We start from the raw sequence: 19,620 nt of genomic DNA, 5'->3' as shown, positions 1-19,620 counted from the left end.
TGAGTTCATTTCAACAAATTACTTTCACAATTGCCTAACTTGGTCAGAGAGTTCGTCTAGGCAAATTACCTTTCTAAAGGCTAAAATTAGCTATCTTGAGTAAAAAACTCATCCTTATAAATTACTTTCCTAAAGGATTAGCTTGATCATTTCAGCCACAGAGCTTGTCTCAAGGTTTAGCTCAGTTATTTTGACTAAAGAGCTTATCTTGGTATATTGCCTTCCTAAAAGGCTTAATTCAGCCACCTCAGCTAAATAGCTTGTCTAAAGGCTTAATTCGACTACTTCGATTGAAGAGTTTATCCCGATAAATTACTTTTTTAAAAATTTAGCTTAGTCACCTTAAGGTTTAGCTCGACCACTTCAGCTAAATAGCTTATCTTAACAAATTAACTTTATAAAGGCTTAGTTCAATGCCACCTCAGTTAAAAAGCTCATCTTAATAAATTACCTTCATAAAAGCTTAGCTCAGTCACATCAAAGAGTTCATCTCAGTAGATTGCTTTCATAATGGTTTAGTTCAATCACATTGGTCAAAAAGCTCATCTTGATAAATTGCTTTCATAAAGACTTAGTTTTGCCACATTGGCCAAAGAGCTTATCTCGATATATTACTTTCATAAAGCCTTAATTTGGCTATCTTAGCCAAAAAGCTTGTTTTGGTAAATTACCTTCATAAAGGCTTAGCTTGGTTATCTTGACCAAAAGCTTATCTTGATAAATTACTTTCATAAAAGCTTAACTCGACCAGCTTAATCAAAGAGTTCATATCAGTAAATTACCTTTATAAAGGTTTAGCTCGACCACTTTAACTAAAGAGCTTATCTTTATAAATTACTTTCATAAAAACTTAGCTTGAACAGTTTAGCCAAGGAGCTTTTCTAAACAAATTGTCTTCATATAAAGGCCCAGTTGATAAAAGAGCTCATTTTGGTAAATTCCTTTCATAAAGGTATAGTTCGGCCAAAAAAGCTCAACTCAAATCGAATTTCTTTGGCAAAAGATCAGCTTGACCAAAAAGCCTTAATAAATGATTAGCTCGACCAAAAGAGATTAACCAGCCAAAATAGCTTTACTCGACCAAATTCTATTGATAAAGTATTAGTTTTGTCAACTCGATCAAAAAAATTCAACTCAGCCAAATTTCATTGATAAAATAATTGTTTTAGCACATTTTCTTAACAAAAGATTGTCTTAGCCAAAAGAGGTCATGCCAGCTAAAAAAGTTTAGTTTGATCAAATTTCTTAGATAAAGTATAAACCCTGCCAAATGTTTTTCACAAAGGGTTAGTTCAACTAAAAAAGCTTAACTCGGTCAAATATTATTAATAAAGTATTAGTTTTTTCAACTTAGCCAAAAATGTTCAGCTAGGCCAAATCTCATTTATAATCAGCTTCACAGTATTTTCTTAAGACTAGTTTAGCCAAAAAGGATTAGCTTAACCAAAAAAGATTAACTTAACTAAAAGAGATCAAATAGGCTAAAAGAGCTCAACCCAATCAAATTTCATTGATAAAGTATCAGCTTTGTCACATTTTCTTAACAAAAGATTAGTTTGACTAAAGAGCTCAGGTTAGCTAAAAAAGTTCAACTTGACCTAATTGCTTAACTTGGTAAGATAGTTTACTATAACAAAAGTTACCTTAAAAAAAACTTACTTTGGTAAATTTTCTTTTAATAAAACCCTATTCAACAAAATTATTTTTGTAAGAGTTTAGATTCACTAAATTCACCTCTATGAGGATCACCTTGGCTTAAATTCAACTAGCATAGATTCACCTTGATGTAAATTACCTTGATACATATTTATTTTGGTATAAATGACCTCAGCATAGATTCACTTCGATGTAAATCTCCTCAACACAAATGAATTTAGAATCTCATTATAAAAACTATTAGGTGTCACGTCGATTATTGGGTAATTGATTTAGATGATCGAAAGGCTTCCAGATTAACCATCTATTAACCCTGATCAAAGTTAAATAATTAACAAACAAAGTCAAACAACCATTAAAATCCTAATAATCATCCATGTCAAATGAATCATAAAATGACATCTCATTATGTTGGTATTAAAAACCACTTGTGTCACTAAAAGGTTAGATAATAAAATCAACATTCAAAGACTAAATTCGATTATATCCTCAAATTTCAACAAATAGACTAAACCCAAAATAAGTTGTACACCTTAACTCAACCTTCGTTTAAATCTTCATATTATTTTTTTTTTAGACATACTGTTGGGGTATATTTGAATAATAATGGTATAATTGTCATTTACTTTAGGAAAGTGACTCATAATTAGATCAGGAGTATTTTGATCATTAATCCAAGTTGATGTAAATAAATACCTCGAAAGAAGGCCAAGTATTCTCTCAACTTTCTTGTTCTTATCTTTGAGCTTTTTCTTTCAACTCTTTAATTCTTACCTATGAATTTATCCTCAAATTTGAATTTAGCACAAAATTGATGGGAATGTAATGGTAAGAATTAGTTGGTGTGCTTTTTTTATGGTTTTTGATGAAATGAAACTTCCAAATTGATTGGAAGCCTAATCGCTAACTACATGTCACATTACTAAATAAAAGAAATTTGTCAGTAAGGAAACAAATACAATAGAAAAAAAAAAGTCTAAGATTTAACCAAAATAACAAATAATCGCATGTTTTTAAGAGGAAAAAAATGGGCTAAAATGTCTGTTAGTTCACGTAAAAAACTATAATTATTTATATGCATTTGATTATTGCATGAAATCCGAACACTTCACGGAATGTTTTATTCATGTAAATGAAAATTTTTAATATTATATTTTTAATTTTGATAAAAATTAATGAAATTAAAACATTTCACATAATATTTGTTAATAAAATAGTAAATTTTATTATTTCATTTAAAAAATTAATAATATTGCATTAGAATGATAAAATTTTAATAAAATTAGCAGTGTAATGAATAAAATTCATCGAATAGAATTATATTGAATTTTATTACAATAATAAAATTTACTTTTATTTTTAATCTAAAACATATTTAAAATAAAAAAATTACTCTACTTACATTTTGGATCATCGAAAGTTAGTAGTAAGATTTTTGTAACTTTTTTTTGTCATCGATATTTTTAACTTTTTATATAATTGTTATAATTTTGATTTAAACAAGTACTTTTGGTTTTTTTTTTGTTTTTTAATAAATATAAAAAGTAAACTGAACATAAGAAATAAAATAATAAATAGTAAAAAAATAAAAATACCAACAAAATAGAGACTTAATTTTTTTTTTTCAAAAACTACTACTTAATCAATATAGGATATCATTTTTAAAAAATTGAAGAGGATTTTTTTTTTTTTATAAAAGGGTAAAAATAAGTCATGTGCTACACCGCTAAAAGTTTATTCTCCACTAACGACTATAGGCAATAGTGTATTGACATATCCATACATCATATTAAAACAATCCCTGGATAAGTTATGTAGTTTAGGAAGATAGTGAAATTGAGATGCGGTTATAATTTTTTTTTTTAAATTTTGAACGGTAGATTTTTAAGGAATAGAGTACCACTTAAAAAAAAGAGTTAAATAAGAAAAAAAGTTTATGTATCATATATTTTTTGTCAATTTGATATTAAAAAAAAAAAATTCACTTTGATATTTAAATTTTTGTTTCATCAAATATTTTGGTACTCTAAACTAATACTATTAATTAAGTTGCTTATGAAGCATTAATATCTAATTAAACTATGATATGTGATTTCAATATTCAGTTATCGTCACATCATTTATTTTTTTATTTTTAAAATTTTTTTTGACATAATGATAATTGAATATTTATGACATGTGATATGATTTTATTAGTATTTATGCTACGTCAACCACTTAATTGACGTTAACAGTGTAAGATACGAAAGTATTTGATGAAATAAAAATTAAAATATTAAAATAAAAATTTTATTTTTTTAAGTATCAAATTAATAAAAGAGGAATAGTACATAAGTCATTTTACATATTAACCCTTAAAACTATATATTTAAACAACCATCTAAATTGTTTGTTTGACATTTAGTGTTGTCTCATTGGATACATTTGTTAATTGTATTTAAGATCCCACATTATTGTAATTTGTCGACATTTTATTAGTTAGTTTTTGTTAATATGTAATTAATCATAGGTTTTGGTCCTTAATTACCTTATAAATTTTATTCAATTGTCTTAAAATAATGGGCTGGGTAAAGAATAATATGGGCTAAGTAAACATATGAGTCTTAATTTTTGTATTACAAAAATAAGCTTAGTATATAATGTTAAAATAATTTTAATTTATTTTTTAATTTTCATATTTAAATTTATTATTTATATGTAATATAATAATATTCAAATTAGAATAACCTTATCCATTGCAATGAAAATTTTGCATTTCAAAATATTTAAATTTAATAATTTAATTTAATTTATTATAATATTACATGGTATTGATAAATAATATAATTATATTATTTTAATAAAATATTACACGTTATTAATAAATAGTTAATTTAGAAAAGCTAAAAACTTAATTGCCCTAATGTCATTTAATAATGAAAAATTACAAAATGAACCGATTATGATTTAATGAAACTTTAAACTAAGAGTTAAGATAATTAAGTCAAAAATATTTGAGAGAATAAACACTAAACTTTTTAATTTGGTTTTGTTTACATGGAAATACTATTTCTTTTATGCTTCAAAATAATCATTACAATGCATGCTTTAGTTATAATTTTTATTTTAAAATAATTTTTACATTTAATTTTTATATCATATTTTCATTTTTGGAATCTTTTATCCCCATCTACTCCTTATTTTTCTTTTTTATTTTATTTTATTTTCTTGTTATTAAGTTTATTCTCCTTTTTTTTCACTTTCATAATTTTTAGCTAAGTTTATTTTTTATCATCTAATAAAATTAAAAAAATACAAATATATTATATCGTCTTTTATTGCATTCAATGTACAAAATATCATAGTGTAATATTCATTTTAGTTCCATGCATAAGAAAAAAATGGATGATTGACAAATAGTTCTATTGGATGTATGCTAACTAATTGATTAAAAGCTACATTAATTCTTTCCTATATATTTCGTTATTTTGATAACTTATTATAAAGTTAATCAAACATATTCATATGAATCATGTTTTATTATAACATATGAAACTTGTGACTATACCTATAAAATCTAATGACTATTATTTTTTCTTAACTTCATTACAATTAAAATTAAACATATTCATTTGAATTAGGCTTGATTTATCCTTTATAATAAACATTTAAATTTCATAATTTTTAATAGTTTTATGAAACATTTCATAAATATATAAGAAGAGATCTACTTACACAATATAAAACTAAAAGAATTATATATATTTTTATCATCAATTTTAATAAATCTAAAAAATGAGAGAGACAAGTAAAAAAAAAGAAAAAATAGTTTAATCTCATCCATTGGATTTTTTGAAATTAATGGTTAAAAAGTTATGTAAAACTTTTTTAGTTTTACACTCTATAAGTTGATCTTTTCTCTCTATATATATAGCACATAAAATCATGTCACCTGATGCAAAGCATAGGATATACACTAGTATATATGAAAAAAATCCCCTAAGAGTTCTTTCTTTGGCATTTGTTGATTGTCTAAAAGATTATTTTATCCTTGAGAAAAAAAAAAAAATCTCACTCATTTTAAGAACTGCTCATTATTGTAAACATTTAATTTTGTTTGAGTTGTTTGAAATGGGCTTCATTTTGTATATGTTCGAATGTCATACATAAGTTGATTGTTTAGGCTCTAGTGGGCTCGATTGCAAAAGTCCAAAGTCCGATTCAAATTCAATCCAATTTAATTTGGGTTTGAAAACCCAAAGTCCAAATCAATTGGGTTTGAAAGTCTAGAACCCAATTTTTTTTATTTGAGACCCATTTTTTAAATAAGGATTGATTAGTTAATTTAATTAAAAATTAATTAATTACTTTATTAAAAATGCCATAAAAAAAACCAAAGCATGGCACCGGCATTGATACTCTACCGAGCCCCTTCTACTAGCTTGAAACACCTTGGCCCCACCCTATGTTGCATTTCCTAGCCCCTACCGCCACCCACTTTCATGCCCAAGACTCCCTTTTCTCTTTCAGGCTTTTGCCTTAGTCCAAGTATGTCTTATGATCCCAATGTTCTTTAAGACTGAGAAATTTTGATACAAAAAAGGAAGCCAATTTTGGGAAGGAAAAAAATCTTAAAAGGCTAAAAAAAAAATCCCCAACCACCCTTAACAACGTCATCACTCCTTTTCATCACCAATACAACCTCACTTATCACCATCATAACCACCATACCCACCACAAAACTACCCATGGTAAAACATCAAAGACCCATTCCCATTTCCCACTGCCACTACCAGTGACCTCTAACTAGAGGTGTTCGTAATTTGGTTTTAACCAAATTAACTTACTGAATTGATTTAATTTGGTTAATTAGTTAGTTAACGAAAATGATTTTAGAAAAATTTTAGTTTTTGGTTAATTTGATTCAAAAATTGAATTTACTGAAATTTAAACTGAAATATAAAAAAATCCAAATGTAAAATGAAAAATGCATGAAATGAATCATTTTATTTCATATGTTGTTAGAGTTTTTAACATAATACTTTGGTATTTGAATATTTTATTTAATTTGTTTAAAATGTCAAAAATTAAGAGTTTAAAATATAATTTAACATAAATATGTTTATTATTTGGTTAATCAAAAAATTTAACCAAATTGACCAAATTATTCGATTGGTTAATTTTTGAAATTAATAAACTTTGTTTGGTTAATGAAAATAAAATAATATAATTTGATTAATTTAGTTTTGGACAATTTGGTACAAAATTAACTGAATTGATCAAATGAACACCCCTGCCTTTAACAAAGTCATGCTTGAAAAACACCCATCATAAACCCCCTCTCCTTAAACACCTTTTATCCAAACCTGTCAAGCCACGAAAAAAAAGTAAAAAACATGCAAAAAAGAAAAAGCCATCCCTTGGGATTGGGGAACCAGTGAAAAAAAAGATTTTCAATTTTTTTTGGATTAAGTCGATAGATTTTAGGGTAGATCTAGGGTTTTGGTTTTAGTTTTAAGGGAAAATGAGGTTGAAGTGGAAATATGAGGCTTAGAGTATTCAGAAATAATTTTTTTGAATTTTTGTAGTGACAAATCACTAGTGGTAGGTGTTGATACTAGCGAAGGATGACTGCCGGCATGATGGTTGGCCAATTGGTTTCTAGGTTCATAGGGAATGTTTGAGAGAGTTTTTGAAAATTTCTTTTAAAGAAAGAAGTGAAAATGAGTTAAGAAAAATGTTTGAGTTGTATAGCTTTTTTTTTAAAAAAAAAACTTACCTAGGATCTTTGGTGGACATGACCTGAATAGGGCATTGCACACCTAACTCGAGGCCAGGATTTGCTTGCAACCTTTTATCGATTAGACTAAACCACTCTTTAACCAGCCCGAACTTTTGAATCACTAAAAAACTGAAGAGTAAAGCTTCAAACAACTGGCTAAATTTAAAAAGTCGCTCCCAACCATAAAGAACTAGTCTAAACCAATCCAATCCACCAATTGGTTTAGGGATTCTTTGTTTCTTTATTTTTACCTATTTTATTATTTTATTATTTTTTGCCAAGTTATTTATTTTCTTATTTATGCATGTTTAAAATTCCAAATTCTTAAAATAAATGTCTATTTTTTTTAAAAAAAGAGAAAAATAGTGTTTAATAGAAATAAATTTTATTTTTTTAAAAAAATGATAATATTAAATTTCATCAATTTTTGCAAAAAATAGAGAAAAAGAAAATTTTTATCTGATGATGAGATTTTAAGAAAATTCGCGTAGTGATTCTTATGAAATCTCTAGGTGAAGATTTTTTCAAATATTACCAGCATATTAGAGTATTTATAAAAATTTTTAATATAAAAAATTATTTTTTTCCTATTAAAAATTTAAAAAAATGTAAAACAAATCATAAAAGAATGGAAAATTTATAAACAAATTTTTCTAAAAAAAGGACAAATAATAAATAAATAAATAACCAAACAAAATATAAATACACAAATAAAGTGTGCACACTTATACATAAATATTATGTTTCTTTATTTGCTTTGCATCTATATTACTCAGTCATGGAAAAATGGATGTGAGCCTCCGAAGATGAGATTCTAAAGAAATTCGAGTAGTGAGTCGTAATAGATCCTTAGGTGATAAAAATTCTTTTAATGTTACCAGTGTACTAGAATATTTTAAGACTTTTTCAATAACAAGGTTCCTTTTTATTTTTTTTTCAAATAAAAATGGAATATTAATATTTTTTATAAAATAAAAATAATAAAATGATAAAACTTTGTGAAGAAAAGGTAAAAAATGAAAATAAAAAAAAAAACCAAAATCATGACAAAAAAGAAGAAGTTAAGGATTTTTTTTAAATACCAAAATTAAGACTATTTTGTCAAAATTAAAGGATAACCCATAATTAATTAGTACCATTTTTTAAACTTGGCACTGTAGGGTTAGTAATCATTTTTTACGTATAACCGTACTTCCAAATCCAAACTGCTTTTGTAGACCTTAAAATTATTTTTTAATAAAATTTTAATTAATTTTAATATTTTATTAAAAGATAAGTTTTAATAGATTGTCAATTGCATCTAACAAAAAAAGATTGGTGGTGACTACTTTTTTTTTTTAAATTTGTCCAGCAACTTCAGAACCGTTATGATAGTTTAGCGACTTCACTAGAAATATTTTTGAGGGTCAAGCTAAAATTAATTATATGTTATCCTTAATTTTAATTTAATGGCCTTAATTGGTATTCAATTTTAATTTTCTTGATTTGGATTTTGTTTCTTTAAAAAAAATAATAAAAAAAGAAAAAAATCACTTGCATTTCATTTTAACTATGTCATTTGTTTATGTTTATAGATATATTATTTTTAATAAATTGTGGGGTATTTAGGATAGAGATTATGGTGCTATTTTCCTTCACACACACGATGATACATTGTATTTCATGCATGAACTCTATACTTTGGCTTTGTCCATTATAGCAAAAGTAAAGTACTTATGCTTTCATGAGGTGATAATCGCAATGGCAAATGAAATACTTTCACTCAAATTGAACCATTTTCATTTGTAGGCTATGATGAGTGAAAATTGTGATATCTTACTAGTTTAGCAAGAATGACAATAAGGAACAATTTGAAGAATCTGTAGATGCATATTAATCCAAACCAAGCATATAATAAGCCTTAAGGATCTAATCTTAAGTGGAGCCATGTTGACATTTTTGAATGAAATCACCTGAATTATGATGTGTGAGGAAATATCTTGTTTTTTGACAACATTTTTCTTAGATTATTAATAAAATGGTTATCTATTACTACCAAAAATTAAAATAGATAATAGATAATTTTTTTATGAAAAAGGAAAAGAAAAAGCCTTGAAAAAAAATGTGGTTCATTAAAAGAAAAAGAAAAATAATAGGATTTTAAATTACTAAGACTTTTTTGTGGACTATGTAAATATGAAATTTCAGCATTTCGGGATTTTATTTTATTTTATTTTTTGGATCATGTATATATGAAAATTTATCTTGATTCACTTTACACTTTTCATTCATAAATTCATCATTGCATTCATGCATATCATGTATCAATTATGCATTTGTAAATAGTAGTTAAAAAAAAAGTTTACATATGAAACGATTCTGTAAAAAAAAAAAAAGGATATAAAGTTCTCCCTAATACTTTTTTTGTCATAAAAATAAATAAAAAAACTATTTTTGTCATGGCATAAGTAAATAAATGATACAAGAGCCTAATTTTGAAATTGTGGTAATAAAAGGTTCAAGGATAGCTCAATCACCCAAGGTTTCAAATCAACTTGTCCACTATTTGTATAATACTAGAGGTATAGGATGGATAAGATCAAGAAAGCATAGGAGGAAATAAGAGAATAGTTGACAGCAATGATGATGGAAATAAATAAAGGAAGTAGTGAGCTAAGAAGCTACCTAAAAAAGACAACAACAAGATGATGATGATAATGACCCCCTATATCCACCAAATTTCACCTCACATCAAGCCTAGACTTATCAAGTAGTATAGTTATAATCTATGCCCTTCATTAGAGAATACCCTTCATTAGAAAATGCCCATTGACTCAGCTTACCATACCGATAAAATATGGTACTATTCAATTTATAGGGCATATTGGTTCGACCATAGGATAAAGTCATTGAATCCAATTTGTGTCCCTAATTTAGATGATCCAAGGGAACAAGAAAAGTTTAAAACAAGTGTGTCAAAGGTAAGAAAGGACCTGAAGTCTTAGCACAAGATAAAGCATATAAAAGAAAAGCTATAGGCCATTGAGGGATTGGATATTTGTGGATTAATGGATATAGATGGGTTATGGTTAGTACTTGATGTGGTCATTTCACTAAAGTTCAAGCTTTTAGAGTTCGAAAAGCATAATGAGAGTAAATGTCTGGTAATCCTTGTCACTATGTATTATCAAAAGATGACTACTTATGCCTATGATGATAAACTATTAATCCATATCTTCCAAGGTAGTCTTACAGGATTTGCCACTAAGTGGTATCTACATTGGATAAAAGTTATATTCGCTCATGGAAAGAGTTAGGTAGGGCATTTATCTCATAATACAAACATATCATAGATTTATTTTTAGATCATCTGTCATTACAAAATATGAAAAAAAGCTACTAAGAGCTTTAAAGCATATGCCTAAAGGTGGAGAGATATGACCGCCCAAGTTCAATTGCCATTTATAGAGAAAGAAATCACTATCTTATTTGTTAATAGTCTTCAATCACTTTATTATGATAAGATGATTGAGAATGCCATAAAAATTTTATAGACATGATGATTTTTAGGGAGATAATAGAGAATGAGATCAAGAGTGGAAGCTTGATGCAAAAGATGTGAAGAAAGAGAAAACATCTAAGGAGAATGAAGGAGATGTTCAAGATGTGACTTATAGGGGGCAACATATTAGAGGATTTGCCTCATACTACCCTTACTAGGTTTACCACCCCTATTACCATTCCATAAATAATGTTTCAACAAATCCCTACCTTCATCAACCAATTTCAAAATTCAGATCTCAACCAAGCCATCACCAAGCACCAATTTATACACTTTTACCTCAGTTTAACAACCTCATGGGCAATCAAGGAAGACTACAAAACAACTAAGATAGAACTCACATCAATCAAATTTTCATGTCCTATACTGAGTTATTTTCTCAACTTATTAAGGACCATCTTATCACACTAGTCCAGTTAGACCCATCGAAACCTTCATACCCTAAGTGGTATGATGCTAATGCTTGATATAAGTATCATTGTGGGAATGTGGGCCATTTGATTAAAACTTACCTTATTTTCAAACATAAGGTGTAAAGCTTAAGCAAGGCTAACTTGTTGAACTTCGATAAAGAAGTAGGGTAGAGTATTGGTAAGGAATCTTCTACTTGATCACATTGGGGCATGATGATAGGGAAAGACAGAGTTGCTTGCATTTTTTGGATTGCTTTACTAATGTTATTGCCTTTTTGGATGTTTATTTTGTCTTTATCATTTCAATGAAATGGCAATAATGCATTTTCATTTCTTTTTTCATTTGAATTGTTACTATATGCTTTTGTGTATCTTTTCATATTTTTCTCTTTTACCCATTATCAAGTTTCAAGAAATAAATGTTTAGACAATGGTGATAATAATTTGAGATTCAATTTTGAAAACTCATTCATATCAAATGAGTGAATAAAGTTAATGTTAGTCTAAATATAGTTGCTTTTCAAGGATGTGAACATTCACCAATGTCTGTTAACAAGCTTTTCCTTTATCAATTTATGTTTTTCAAAAAGTTATGCATGTTTGATATGACAAAATAACTATATTTCTTTTATCTTTTATACAATAATAAAACTATCCATTTGTTACCCCTTTTAAGCCTATTATGATTTCTTTAAAAAAACCCACTAAGGATCATTCCCACATTGAGGGGCAAGTTTTGGAAGAGGACCTTTCATAAAAATAAAGTAAAGGTCACGAAAAATGTAAAAGTAAAAAAAATACACATAAAAAGAAAAAAGCCTATTGTATTTGAACTTTTATAAAAAAAAAAAAAAGGGAAATGTTGGAAATAAAAAGGTTAAAGATGATAAAAAAATGAAAAAAATGAATATAAAAAGAAATAAAAAATGAGAAGATGTTTATGAAGAAAGAGGTAGAATGTCATGGTCCTTTATTTTGATGAAAAATGATCTTTTGGTTTGCAACTCTTTAACCATGCATGTTTTAAGCTTATTTTATCCATTTTTTTACAACCCTACACCATAGCTCTCATTACATGCCTCAAAAGTCTATTTTGATCAAATGTGATTACCTGAGTTGAATAAATGAATGGTAAACTAAGGAGTGCTTATGGTATCATTCAAAGATGATGAGATTATAATCTTTTCTAAATGTTTGGTGATTGATTTGGAATTTTGCAAAGGATTGTGATGAATGAAGATTTAAAAAAAAAAGGGAAATGAAAATTGAAAAAATGAGAAAAATCAAAAAGCAAAAAAGAAAAAAAAGTAAGAAAACCAAAGGGGAAAAGAAAAACTCAAATTAAAACCTAAAAGGATGACTTGAGTATAAAATACTTGTGTTACAAACAAAAATTGGGGCAAGGCGAATCAACTCGAAATGATTTGAAAAATAAAAGGAACGGTTTTTGGAAAAAAATTTCTAAAAAAAAAAATTCAAAATTGTTAGAGTATTCATTGTTTGGATGCTATTATCCCATCCAAACAATTGTCACGATGAGTTTCCTTTGTTCATTTACCTATTTTTCTTTCACTAGATTTATTTAACTCTTTCCAATAATGAATACCTCTTTCTTCTAACTTATCTTGGTCTTTACCACCTTTCATCATCGTAATGAGTAGAGCAAGTGTGTGATTGCATTACAATTGTCATTAAATTGGAATGATAAAGAAAATGTGAATGATAATATCCATAAAAGATCCTTGTATCGATTTGAAAAGTAATATGGGATAATGAAGGACATGAAATGAGAATGACGAAATAAGTAAGAGATGATATTGGTATCCAATGCCTTTACATTAAAGAAGAAACTTTTGAAAGAACACCAATGTTGTAATGGTGAAGAATTGGTGAATTCTAAAGTTATAAGCACTGGAAAGTTGGAAATGAAAAAACACAAAATGGTAGAAAGAAAAAAAAAGTCTTGAGGATATTTTTTTTTACCACATTTAGGGGTGCATGACATTGATTTTCATTTATACTTGCATTCAAGATATCATTACATGTAGAAAGGATGTAAGTGTCAATCTTTAATTGGAAAAAACTTTAAAAGACTATATTTTTACTCTTTGGATGAAGAAAACTTTCTAAGATAAGATTTTTGATATGTTAAAAGAGTAAAAAATTTCTAAATATTTTAAAAGAGCTTTTTTTTTAAGATGAGGTTTTGAAAAAAATTGACCTTTTACTTGCAAATCTTTAAATTTCTTTTAGTTAATCTTTAAAACCCTTTTGCAAATCTTTTATAATTCTTTGAAACCTTTTTGTAATTTTTGAACTGTTGTGAACCTTTGAAATCATTTATGAATCTTTGAAATCATTTGTGAGCTTTTGTAAACCCTCAATGTAAATCATGAACATTCAATGTAAATCTCGAAATCTTTGATGTGAATCTTGAAATCTTTGATATGCATATGAAAATCCTTAATGTGAATCTCAAACCTTTAAATGTTAATCTTTATGAATTTCTTCAAACATGAATCTTTGACTTTTAAGATGCAAATCTCTTCAAATGTGAATCTTTGACTTTTTAAATGTGAATGTCTTCAAATTTAAATCTTTGACTTTTTAGAAACGAATCTATTCAAATGTGAATCTTTGACTTCTAGATGTGAATCTTTGAAAATTTTATATGTGAATCTCTTTGAATGTGAATATTTGATTCCAGATGTGAACCTCTAAAATTTTTAGATATGAATCTCTGAATTTTTCAAATGAGAATATTTGATTATTTTTATTTATTTTGAATATGAATCTTTTAAAATGTGAACCTTTGGTTTTTTGATATGAATCTCTTAAAAAAATGATTTCATATAAGAATCTCTTAGTTTTTTTTTTAAGAAATATTTAGCTTTTTTATATTTTCACATGTATTTGTATAGTATTTTTGCCTTTACATTATTGTAAAGGGCATCTGCATTATTATTTGTATAGAAAGGACACTTACGTTAGCATTGTTGGTGATCATTTTTGCAAAATGTTTGCATTTGTGTAAGGGCCGTTGCATTTGCAACAACATTTTTTTAGAATAAACATTTGCATCATATGGCATTTGTCAATTTTTCAAATATTGAAAAGAAAATGAAAAAAGTTTATTAAAAAATGAAATAAAAAAGAAGAAAGGAAATAGTTTGTGGAAACCAAAAGGTTCCCATGGAGTTTTGGAAAGGGAATATGGTATTTGAAAACAAAAAAATAAAGAAAGTTTTTCTTAGAAAGAAAAAAGTATTGAAAATCTTTGAGATTTATTAAGATGATAATTCAAACCCATGGCACCAATTGAGAATTCAAGCCTAGGACATTAGTTAGAAGTGTTAAGCCAAATCTAGTTGGCACAAAGTTTTAAGCCCAATTAAGTTGACATAAAATTTTAAACCTAATTAAGTTGGTAGAAGGTGATATTTTTAAAATTTCAATACCTCTGATTAGAGGAATTTTTTTCAGATAAGATTTCTAAAGTTTCAATGCCTTTTATTAGAGAAGCCTTTTCAAATAAGATTTTTAAAGTTTCAATGCTTCTGATTAGAGGAGTTTTTTTCAGATGAGATTTTTAAAGTTTCAATGCCTCTGATTAAATGAGCTTTTTTCAGATGAGATTTCTAAAGTTTCAATGCCTTTAATTAGATGAGCTTTTTTCAAATGAAATTTTTAAAGTTTTTATGCCTCTATTTAGAAAAGCATTCATAGGTGTAAAGGCTTATAAGACCTTCGAGCATAGTTTCTAAGCCTTCTGGGGAAGATTCGTAAGTTTTTTGTGTTGAATTTGTTTTAATGTCAAGATTTATAAAACCTTTGATCATGATCTCTAAATCCTTCAGACAGGTTCATAGGTCTTTCCAACTTAATCTTTTTTAATGTTAAGTTTTGTAAGACCTCCGAGCATAGTCTCAAAATCCTTCAAGTATGGTTCATAAATTTTTTGAGTTAACTTTGTTTTAATGTCAAGTGTTATAAGACCTTTGTGCATAATCTCCAAGTTATCATGATTTATTTTTAAAATTGTAGAGCCTCTCATGAAAGGAGTTTTCATTTCAATTTATTTTTAAAGTTCCTTTGGTAAAAGGAGTTTTTATTTTAATTTATTTTTAAAGTTGTAGGACTCTGGTGAGAGAAGTTTCTATTTCAATTTATTTTCAAAAAGTTGTCAAGCTTTTAGTGGGAAGAACTTTCGGGTCAATCTTTAAGTTTATCGATGTTAGTTTTAAAATTTTGCACAAAAAAGAAAAAAATAAAAAATTCCAAAAAATTGAAAATTCAAAAAAAAAAAAAAAGAATAAAAAAATCAAATAAAAAAATAAAAAAACCCAAATTTTGAATCTTCAAATAATCGACTCTAGACAAAATTATTGTCTTTGTCTTTACTCTATTTCTAATTCTTAGCAATGTGTAAAGAATAGTAGCTGTAGATACTTAATTTTGTTCGAGTTTTTTGAAATAGGCCTCATTTTGTATATGTTTGGATGTCTCAAATAAGTTGATTTTTTAGGCTCAAGTGGACTCAGTTGCATAAGTCCAAAGTCCAATTCAAATTAAATCCAATTTAATTGGGTCTTAAATGCCCAAAGTCCAAATCAATTGGTTTGAAAACCAAGAACCTAATTTTCTATTTAAGGCCCATTTTTAAATCAAGATTAATTAGTTAATTTAATTAAAAATTAATTAATTAATTAAAATTAAAAGAAAAAAGAAATCAATGCATCGCACCAACACCCCTATTCTGCCCAACTTTCTCTACCAGCTCAAACTACCCTAGTATCACCTTGCTAGTATTTCCCAGCCTCTACCGCCACCTTTGGTAGCTGAAATTCAGCTACTATTAACCCACCTTCATACCCAAGACTCATTTTTCTCCTCCAAGCTCTTGTTTTCATCCTAGTTTGTCCTATGATCCCAAAATTCTTTAAGATTGGGAAATTTTGGAAAAAAAAAAAGAGGACAATTTTGGAAAGGAAAAAATTTCGGAAAAAAATTTTTTTAAAAATAAAAAAATCCCTAACCACTCATGTTAACACCATTATTGCCACATTATCACTATCATAGCCTCACCTATTACCATTGTAACCTCCATACCTACCATAAAACCATCCATGTTCAAAAATAAAAAATCCATTCCCACTTCCCATGACCACTACCAGTGACCCTTTAACAAAGTTACGCTTGAACAAAACCTGAAGGTACCCATCACAAACCCTTTTTCCCTAAACACCCCTTATCCATTCATGTCAAGCCATAAAAAAAGCCAAAAACATGTAAAAAAAAAAAATCATCCCTTAGGAACAAAGAACTAGTAAAAAAAAAATAAAAAAAAAAGATTTTCGATTTTTTATAGCTTAAGTCGAATGGTTTCAAGTAGATATAAGGTTTTGAGTTTAGTTTTAGGTGAAAATAAGGTTAAAAGCAAAAGAAGAAGGCTGAAAGGAGTCAGGAATAATTTTTATGACGAATTATTGGTAATAGTTAGAGTATGGGGACTAGCATGGTGATTGGCTAATTAGTTTCTGGGTTCATGGGGAACGTTTGAGAGAGTTTTTGAATTTTTTTTATGAAGAAAGAAATGAAAATGAATTATAAAAGGTTGAGTTTTGTAGCTTCGAAAAAAACTTGCTCAGGATTCTCGTATAGACTCGACTCGAGGTCTACACTTCTAACCCGAGACAAGGATCTACTTGCAACCAATTTGGACTTAAAATTAGTTCAATTGAACCACTATTGGACCAGCTTGGATCATTGAACCGTTGAAAAAACAAAAAAGAAAGCTTTAAACCATTGACTAAACCTCAAAAGTTGTTCAAAACCATAAAAAAACCTATCTAAACTGGTCCAAGCTGCTAACTAGTTTAGGTATTCTTTATTTTTTTTTATTTTTACCTCTTTTTTTTCTTTTTTTTTTATTTTTCTAATATTTGTCAAGTTATTTATTTTCTTATTTATACATGTTTAAAATTTCAAATTCTTAAAATAAATAAAATATTTTTTAAAAAAGAAAAAATAGTGTTTAATAGAAATAAAATTTAATTTTTTTAAAAAAATGAAAATATTAAATTTCATTTTTTTTTTGTAAAAAAAGAAAGAAAAAGGAAATTTTTAGCCAATGATGAGATTCTAAAAAAATCTACATTGTGATTCTTATAAAATTTCTAGGTGAAAAAGGTTTTTACAAATACTATAAGCGTATTACAGTATTTATAAAAATTTAAATACAAAAAATTTCTTTTTCTTCTATTAAAAAAATAAAAAAATGTAAAAAATATAATAATAATAAAAGAAAGGAAAATTAATAATCAAAATTTTCTAAAAAAGATAATTAATAAATAAATGAAAATAAAATAAAATATAAATATACAAATAAAGTGTTCACATCTATGTATGAATATTATTTTTCATTATTTACATTGGATTTATATCATTGAATTATGAAAAAATAGATGTGAGCCTCCAATGATGGAATTTTAAGAAAATTTGAGTAATGATTCCTAAGAAATCTCTAAGGAAGAAAAATTCTTTCAATATTACCAACGTACTAAAACATTTTAAGTGTTTTTTTTCAATTACAAGGCTATAATTTATTTTTTTATTTTTCTTTTGAAAATAAAAATGGAATAATAATTTTTTTAAAAAATAAAAAATAATAAAATAATAAAACTTTGTGAAAAAAAGTAAACAACGAAAATTAAAAAAAAAAAACAAAATCATGACAAAAAAAGGGAAGTTAAGGAAAACTTTTTTAAATACCAAAATTAAAAGTTTTTTTTGTCAAAATTAAAAGATAACCTATAATTAATTTGGTACAATTATTTTAGATGGGTGCCGTGGGGTATTATCCTTCCCCATGCATAACCGCACTCTTGAACCCAAACTATTTTCATAGATTTCAAAATTATCTTTTTAATAAGGTTTTAATTAATTTTAAGATTTTATTAAAAATGTAAGTTTTAATACATAGTCAATCACACTTAGCCAAAAAGGATTGGTGTTAACTTTTTATTTTTTAAAATTTGTCTAGTGGCCTTAAAAACATTATGACAATTATATAAAGATTTAAGGCTGTGCCATGCGGCAAAACTTATCTAAAAAAAATGACATATTGCTATTCATCATAAAACCATAATTTATTGTAAATTTAAAATGTAAGCATTAATTATTTAAACAATGGTTAAATTTTTAGGGAGATATTAGCTTATTGGTATTTATGATATTATTCAAATCTGGATAGATATAAAAATGTAACATTTTTTGAACCTATAATGTAAATATTTCAAAGAAAGAGTTGGAATATGAGTGTGTGTATATATATATATATATATTTATTGTAGACATTGTGGGTCACTACCCCAGAAACAAGATTGTTAACTTAGGTCATGAAATATTTAGAATAAGTCCATCTTGGTTGAAATGCCATAGCAGCCAATGCAAGGATTCAACCATGAAAGAATAGGTAAAGATATATACTTGTCATGATAGTAACATAAATGGTCCAAACAATGCAACATAGATGCAAAGTTATATAGAAAAGTTAAAATCTCAAGCTTTTCATGGATATTTAGATAAAAATGCATTTGTCAAACTTTGGTAGATAAACATTAAACGAGCAATCTACAATGAGGGGAGAAAAGCCAAACATAAGAGGAAATTAGGTAAAAATATTTGCAAAACACAATCTCTTTACTTTATTCAATACAAAAAAAAAAGCAAAAAGAATATGTCTCATCTCCATAAAAAACCACATTCTAGCAATGATTAAATAAGAAATTGGATACATACATATATATATATATATACCTTACCTAATCACTTATGTGTCTAATTACACATACATATACACATTTATGCATATAAACATATATTTCACCTTTAAGCATGAACAACAAAAAATATAAATAGTTATAGTTATACTTGGTGTACAAAAAACATAAATGACAAAAACATGCAAAGAAATCCGAAATTGAAACAACTAAGTGAAGTTTAAATTATTCAATAAAAGCTTAACGAATAAACTTGAATAAGAAAAGTGAAATCTAAAGTGATACCTAGTGCACGATATTATCCATCTATTGTATAGCATAAGTAGTCTATACTTTTTCAATTTAAAATCCATGAGCCAACGTCATATATACCTTACTTCTTATAACAGTTATTAAGAATCTCTCTGGTCTCACATAAGTTATTTAGCCAATAGATCACAAATTCCAATAAAGGTGAAAAATTTAGTA

The sequence above is a fragment of the Durio zibethinus genome, chromosome 11 (genome assembly GCF_047325235.1).
Source record: "Durio zibethinus cultivar Kanyao isolate XHJ-2024 chromosome 11, ASM4732523v1, whole genome shotgun sequence".
NCBI classification, from domain to species: domain Eukaryota; kingdom Viridiplantae; phylum Streptophyta; class Magnoliopsida; order Malvales; family Malvaceae; genus Durio; species Durio zibethinus.
This window is presented reverse-complemented; position numbering follows the sequence as displayed.